This window comes from Pygocentrus nattereri, chromosome 13 (assembly GCF_015220715.1).
Source record: "Pygocentrus nattereri isolate fPygNat1 chromosome 13, fPygNat1.pri, whole genome shotgun sequence".
NCBI lineage: Eukaryota > Metazoa > Chordata > Actinopteri > Characiformes > Serrasalmidae > Pygocentrus > Pygocentrus nattereri.
Genome location: NC_051223.1, coordinates 30646406 through 30654067, shown reverse-complemented (window position 1 = coordinate 30654067; position 7662 = coordinate 30646406). Strand labels below are relative to the sequence as shown.

Here is a 7662-nt window from a genome sequence, read left to right as displayed (position 1 = left end):
CTCAGACTGAAGAGCAAGAGCTGTCGTCCTCCTCCAAGAAGAATTACGTTGTGAGAGCGTAACTTAGACGTAGTCCAAGTAAGCATGCTTTTATGAAACAACTGGTCGGTTTGTTGGTTTTTTAATCAGGCAGAAGTGTGAAGTAAGTTTTTCAAGTAAGCGTTTCTCAGAAGCCAATGCTTGAGCACCGCGGCCAAAGGAGTGCAAGGCGACTTGACTTGATCCGGCGTCCACACATAATTCCGAGTGAGTAGCTGTAGCTAACATTAACTTAACCTACTACTTTTAGAAAGGAGCTCATTTCCACAGCGGGGCTGAGACTTAATAGCTAGAGCACTTCAGTGCTGTTGGGCGGCGTTTTGTTTGTTAAAGCGTACAAGCTACAAGCTCTGAACTCTCGCCCTCGTTTTCTCTGCTTTTGGTTCGCTTCGCTTTGTTTTGTTTGCGTTAGCAGGCGTGAGCGCTGTGTGAGTGTCCGCACTTGACAGGGCGAGTCGAGCTCAGGACTCATCCGGCTTTCTGCATCTCTCCCACAGCAGCTTTGCCTTCTTGTGGAAAGTTTTTTTTATTATATACCTAACGAAGTTTGATAAACCACTCCGCGGTTCACTTACATGACTTGGTGTCAGTGTGAATTACATTGCTTGGATAATAAGGTGTCTCATATTGTTCCTCAGCATGTAGTAACATGACTATTATCTGCTGTAATAGGAGTCTGTTCTGTATTATTAAGGAAAACAGTCTTTATTTTTGTTGGGTTGACGTTGTAGCTCCTATCTTTGCATGCTTCTAAATGGACTTCATGGTTTCTTTTAAAGTGGAGGAAACCAGCTCAGGTGCTGGAGGACCACAGTGCTGCTTCCACTTCAGCTCAGTTTGGCCAAAAGCATCTTAATATTGAGATCATCTCAACAGGTAGAGAGAGTGGTTGGTGTGTTGCTCGCTCTGCCATTTAAGAAGTCAGTAAGACAGACAGTGGGGTAGTACTGATATAATTCAAGGATATCATGATAATGGTAATTTAAGTCTGATATTTACCAAATGGGTGATGTTTGCATTAACAAAGTTCATGAATACACACTTCCCGAGTACTGTTATTAGGCTATTTGCTAAAATGATGTCTTATAGACACAACCGAGGGAAATGTACACAGTCTTGTGAACATTAACAGATGAAAGACTACATTTTCAGAAAGAAAACGTTCTATTTATTTGGATATTGTGTTTTGATCAGTCTGAAGCACCTAATTTTGAGATGTGCTATATTTCATGTTTTATTTTTGCCCCTAGTATGTACATTGCAGCAAATGAACAGTAATTATGTGTTATGTGTTTAGGGGGCAGTCGTGGGCTGGAGGTTAGGGATCTGCCCCTGTAACCAGAAGGTTGCCGGTTCGATCCCCAGGACCGACAGTCCATGACTGAGGTGTCCTTGAGCAAGACACCTAACCCCCAACTGCTCCCCGGGCGCCGTGGATAGGGCTGCCCACCGCTCCGGGCAAGTGTGCTCACTGCCCCCTAGTGTGTATGTGGTGTTTCACTTCATGGATGGGTTAAATGCGGAGGTGGAATTTCTCCGGTTGTGGGATCAAAAAAGTATCACTTATCACTTAAAATGTGCAGAAATGTGCTGTAAAGGCTGTGTAAACATTTTCATGTGGAAAATTAACATAATGTAATTTTACCAGGTGCCCAAACTTTTGCCTATTATTCTATATAGAAATGTCACTGAGTGTTTTGATGTAAATGTGATGCATTATAGAGAATTAAAAAAAAAAACAAACAAAAAAAAACAGTCGTGACAGGAACCTGGGGTTGTGACGATTACAATACACATATAGCTGTTTCTTTATACTAGTTTAATTTATACTAATCTAATTTACTGTGCTCTTCCAGTTGCTATATAGAAAATATATTGCTACGCAAAAGCACAATTTAAGTCACTTGCATGTGACTGTAATGCTTGTTGTCAATACAGCTGAAACTAAAAATCAAGATAATAGAGTTGAGGCTACATTGCCCAGCCCAATTCGAGAGAGGCAGATGATCATCAGTCATTTTCTTGCTTGTTTTTATTAATTTATTTAGCTGTTGCTAAAGCCTGTGCAGGAAAAGTAAGCATGCAGTCTGTATTTGAGCATTTTAAGTGTTGTGTATGACCTGGCTTCCTAGTTGGTCCTGTAGATGTGAGCTGGTATTTAGTTCTGGTCTCTCGCTTGCAGGCTACTGTGTCAGATATCACTGGTCACCCAGCTCTTCTCTCTTACTCTGCTCTCTCTTTTTTTTTTTTTTTCGTCTCCTGGTCCTCTGCATGAGGAGTTTGTTGACAGTCCCTCCTGATCTGCTTCTGATCAAACGGCTGTAACCTTTCAGTGCACTGTCTAATTAAACACTAGTGAGAGAAGTGAGATGTGCTGTGTGTCTTGAAGTGCACTCCTCGTACTGAGGTGTTTTGGCTCACAGCTAGTCTCTTTCACTTCAGTTTGCATTCCATTCTCTCGCTGTTGTGCAGGATTCCAGGATGTCCCGTGGGTGCTGTCTAATATAGCTGCTGGACAGGGGTCAAGGGGAGTGTTTACTTTGGAATTCCATTGGGAAAATTGAAAGCTGAAAGATTGCAGTTGTCTCTGTTATGTAGTTTGACCTGTTGCTTAGGTTAAACAGATTTGGAGTGTCAGTACCACCCAACCCAGAGCAGTGATGCAACATAGATGCACACACAGACAAGTTCAGATGGATTACCTCATGGTGAATACACTGACAGTCACAAAAGTAAAAAATGCCTTACGCTGCCCCAAAAATTACACTTTGTTTTGCGTATTTGTTTTCTCATAAAGTTAAACTTGGTTGTGTTAATTACGCTTTCACCAGTCTCTGTGCTCCTGTTGTGACAGTTGGCGAAGAAATATGAATGCTCACATTCATTTTTGTTACTTCTGTATTAAAAATGTATTGTACCATGGTGCAAAGACTATGACATGTTTATCATTGCTCGCCTTATACTGTGCACTATGTTTACAGTTATTGCACAGCACAGTTTATCAGCCACTCTCTACCCCATCCATCAATGCCCACCACAGAAAAAATGTGCAAGTGTGCTTCAGTACCAAAAAACAGTCAGTCGTTGCTTTCCAAGAACCCCCCCCCCACCATTCACTCCATGCTTTTTATGCCAATCAAACCAGGGAACGACACGAAGGGATCCTCAGTTTCACAATGTAGTCAGCCAGGCTGAAGATCCTGCTGACCCACCTTTATCTTAATCACACTTTGGATCAACCCTGTTGTTCTGTTTTTGGAAATGCTGAGGCTCATTATGCTATCATAGTGCCCGTGTTGACAGCTGTTGCTGTGCTTTTGAATATTGTGTTTTCAGAATGAGCTCCTCCTCATGAAAAACGAGCATGTGGTGTCTGCTTGTTGTGGAACCTGACGAAATGCTCAACAGATGTCACTTGCTGTCACATTAGCTCTCATGGTGTTAGAGCTATTACATTACAGTTGGCAAATTCTGACAAAATCTAATATGATGCTTTTAGTTCTGTCTAAGCAAACGGCTCTGGATCTCATGCAGAAGGGTGAAAAGGACTTGTTTTGTTATTAATTGTAGAAGTATGTAAAAGTGTGAAAATACTGGCAGGTTGTTAAAAGGGGAAAAACCATGCTCTGTGTTTTTAATGGTCAGATAAAACCATGTGAGCTGGTATCATTTGGGTCCATTCTCAGCACAGCAGTGACTTCAGCATGAAAAGTGTTATGGTAGTTTGTGTTGAACTGTTATGTGAGTATCGCATCAATGTTGCTAAAGTTTTTAAAAGTTATGTACATTTGCAGACCACTCTGTTAGACACATGTACTGTGTTGCTAGAAAGCAAGGTGACGTGATACTTTGTTGATACTTTGTTGCTCCCAGCTGATGACCCATGGTGGAAGTTCAAATGAATAAACAATAATCACTAATCAGTAATCCTACTTTACTGACATTCTTGTTCACCACAGCCATGTACTGAGTGAGGAACAAAATGTAGTTCCTCCGGAACTGGAACATGCTGCTGCATTCATCACAGAGCAGTAGCACATGAGGCTAATTGGCAAGATGTTTAAAGATCAAAGTTCACACGAACCATTTCAGTGATTTCAGCTCCATGATCGTGTCCATGATCTAGCGGCATATCTAAGGCGCAGTGAGCCTCTGCCCAGGTATTTAGCAGAGCATGTTGCCATCACATGCTGTTTACCAAAGCACTGGGACATAGAAGTTGATAGAAGGAGGAGAATAAAGGAACCGTTTTAAAATAACGCTGTTTTAAGTAAATCAGCACGTGAGTCATAATCAGTTAAACACAGAATTGGGAAAGGTAGTTCAGATAGTGTTGCTGTTTTTATCATAGTGGCAAGGACAAAGGGCAAAATATTCCTTTTGAGCACTTCCTTGGTGTTGCCTTTCAGATACTGAATGAGTGCCGACAGCTGGTCTGGAGCCAAAAGTGAGTTTTTCTGCCGTGTTCTGTTTAGGAAAAGGAAAGATGTTTGTTGTGAGAGGTGGGGTTTGTATGTGTGTACAGTAATAGTGGTAACAGAGGCTAGTACTTTCCAATCCTAGTCCAGAGAAGACTGTTTTGTATAACACTGCTGTTCAATTGAACAGTTAATCATTATAGTTAGTAATAGTATGTAGACCTAATTGTCGCTATGAGCATTTATACAGTTTTATACATTGCTCTTCATTTTTCATTTTACTATTAATACACTATGTGGACAAAAGTATTGGGACAGTTTCACGTTACACCTACAGGAGCTTTTGTGACCTCCCATTCTAAATCCTTATGGAGTCGGTTCCCTCTTTGCAGCTATAATAGCGTCCACTTGTCTGGGAAGATTTTGGAGTGTGTCTTGGGAATTTTTCATCATTTGTCCATTCATCCAGAAGAACAAACTTTACAAACTGACTTGTGGCAGAGGTGGCATCCTATGCCCGTGGCAAGTTTAAAGTCACTGAGCTCATCAGTACCCATTCTACCGCCAGTGTTTGTCTGTCGAGACTGCAAGGCTATGTGCTTAATGTTTTTCCACCTGTTAGCAATGAGTGTGGCTGAAACACCTAAAGTCAGTAATTGGAAGGGGAGTCCCAATACTTTTGTCCATATAGTGTATGTTTAATTGCAATTGTTTAGAAATGTTAGATTTTTTTTTCTAGTATTTTTTTTTTTCTTTTGTTCAGAATTTTTTTTCTTAATGTTTAGTATTTTAGATATTTTTTTACTTGACTTTCAGCCATGAGTAAATGTTTATTTTTCAGGAAATATTTCTGAGGAGATAAGATACAAGATGATCTGCTTGCATAAGGAAGGTGAAAAAGGAATTTTCAAAGGAAAATAAGTGAAAAACAGGAGTTTCCAAATGTATTTAATAAAATTATTAAAAAGTATATAGAAAATTGGACTCGATGCAAGACCTTAAAGGCTTCATCTTTGGGAGAGAGGAGAAAATTGAGCGCATATATATAGTATGCGTGTGTTTTTATTTATTTATATATATATATATTCGCACTAAAAATGAGTAATTAATAGCTGTTTTTGGAAATTAAATAGGAGAAGGGCAGGGTTGGACAAAATGTTGACTGAATAGTGAATATACTGTCTTAAATTTACTCAGTAACTTATTGCATTACAATAAATAAAAAAGAAAACTATTCAGGAAATTTTGTACATGAGTTCGTGTGTGTGTGTGTGTGTGTGTGTGTGTGTGTGTGTGTGTGTGTGTATATATGTGTGTGTGTGTGTGTGTGTGTGTGTGTGTGTGTGTGTGTGTGTATATATATATATATATGTATGTGTGTGTGTGTGTGTATATATATATATATATATATATATATATATATATATATATATATATATATATATATGTGTGTGTGTGTGTGTGTGTGTGTGTGTGTGTGTGTGTGTGTGTGTGTGTGTGTGTGTGTGTGTATATATATATATATATATATATATATATATATATATATATATATATATGTGTGTGTGTGTGTGTGTGTGTGTGTGTGTGTGTGTGTGTGTGTGTGTATATATATATATATATATATATATATATATATATATATATATATATATATATATATATATATATATATATATATATAAATTGGAAAAAAAAATTCAGTAAGTGTTCTGAAAGTATTTATGTAAATGTAAAAGGTAACTGTATTCTCAATACTGTCTTTACAAAGTGTACTGAATTGGACTGAATACAGATACTTAATTTCCGTGTTCTGAATACGTATTCCCAATACCTGTATTCCATTACATCCTAACCCTGATGAAGATTGGGAGAGTACAGTACAGTAGACCACAAGAACAGGCCTAGAGCTTAATTTATAGAAAATACTCAACTCGAATTGCAGTTGCAGTGTTGGTCAGAGAGGAAAAAACTATTACAATTAGATATTTTCAGTTCAGACGTATTGGAGGATCCTGGCTGCTTATTAAATATCTTGGGAGCAATTTCCTTAATTAGTCGTCTGGATGCTTATCATTTGTGTGTGTGACCTGAACAGGACTGTGAAGATGAGATGAAGAATCTGGTCCAGTGTGAACAGGTGTCTGATGTTTGGACCTTGATTTCCTTGTGGCTCTACATGCATGCATTCCTGTGATTTGTTCCTGATACGGATAGGTCAAGGCTGAGTGGGAGAGGTCTGGGAATGTGGGAATGTGCCAGTGAACTTAAACATTCATCTAACTAGCCTGCTATTGAATACAGTTATTTACAATTAGTGGTGTGGAATTTACAGTGTCTGTTTCGCTTCTTCCTGGTATGTGGGATTTTGCATAACCAGTCAGTTTCAAGTCTGAAATGAAGCGTTTTGAATCAGTATATCATTACAACTTGTAATGGCATGACTTGAATAATTAACTAATGCAGCCATGTCATTCTGTTCACTGTGCTTGGGATTCTACACTTGTAGAACATCACTGGTCAGATAACGTGTTTGTTGATTTTTTTTGTTTTTTTTTTGATGTGTGATTTTTAGTGCTCGGGATAGTTGGGATAAAAATAAAACAAATAAGTTAGGTTTAGTTTTATTGTCTAGTACAATGGGATTATAGTGAGCAGACGTTCTCTGTAGAATTCTCTGCAGAGGACGTGTGCTTATTTTTCCACTTAGAAACCATGTTTGCAAACTTATGATTGCATCTTAATCTGCAATTTAATCTGCAAATATTCAGGGATACAAATCGTCCCAAATAGAGCTGCAAGGATTTCACCTTTTTCCATTTTTAAGGCATGATATTAATGCCACAGGAGGCTGAATGTGGTAAGAAGGCTGTGAGAAGTCTAGACCAGGTGAAAGAAGCTTATGCTGTGGAAAAGGTCTTGAAGAACACAGCATTGCATTTGTCCTCAGTATCGAGTGCACAGTGTCAAAGCTCAGGTGTTCAGTGCCCAGAGGCTTCTTTTAGGATGCAAGCACAGCAAGAGTGTTTCAGCAGTGCTGACATCTGAGTTATTCTGCATGTCTGCTGCTGGGTAACCAGCTGGCTGGCCTCCGCATGGTTTAATATTGTCACGTGATTACGCCCAAGAGGGCAGTGCATTTTTAATGAACCAGTGTGAAACCTAACCAGACTAGTATATTTATTTTTGTTTAGGTGTTTATTTT

At 38.9% G+C, this 7662-nt stretch overlaps 1 protein-coding gene across 2 annotated transcripts in view; it reads left to right on the top strand.

The window, feature by feature from the left end:
- The window catches only part of mpp7a (membrane protein, palmitoylated 7a (MAGUK p55 subfamily member 7)), a 166745-nt gene continuing 159083 nt past the window's right edge, over positions 1-7662 (top strand). Inside the window, exon 1 of one of the 2 annotated variants that reach the window (XM_017701938.2) lies at positions 1-78. The gene's annotated coding sequence lies outside the window, so the exon portion shown is untranslated. Of the gene's footprint in view, positions 247-7662 lie in introns of both variants that reach the window. The other variant, XM_017701931.2, reaches the window with a different exon arrangement.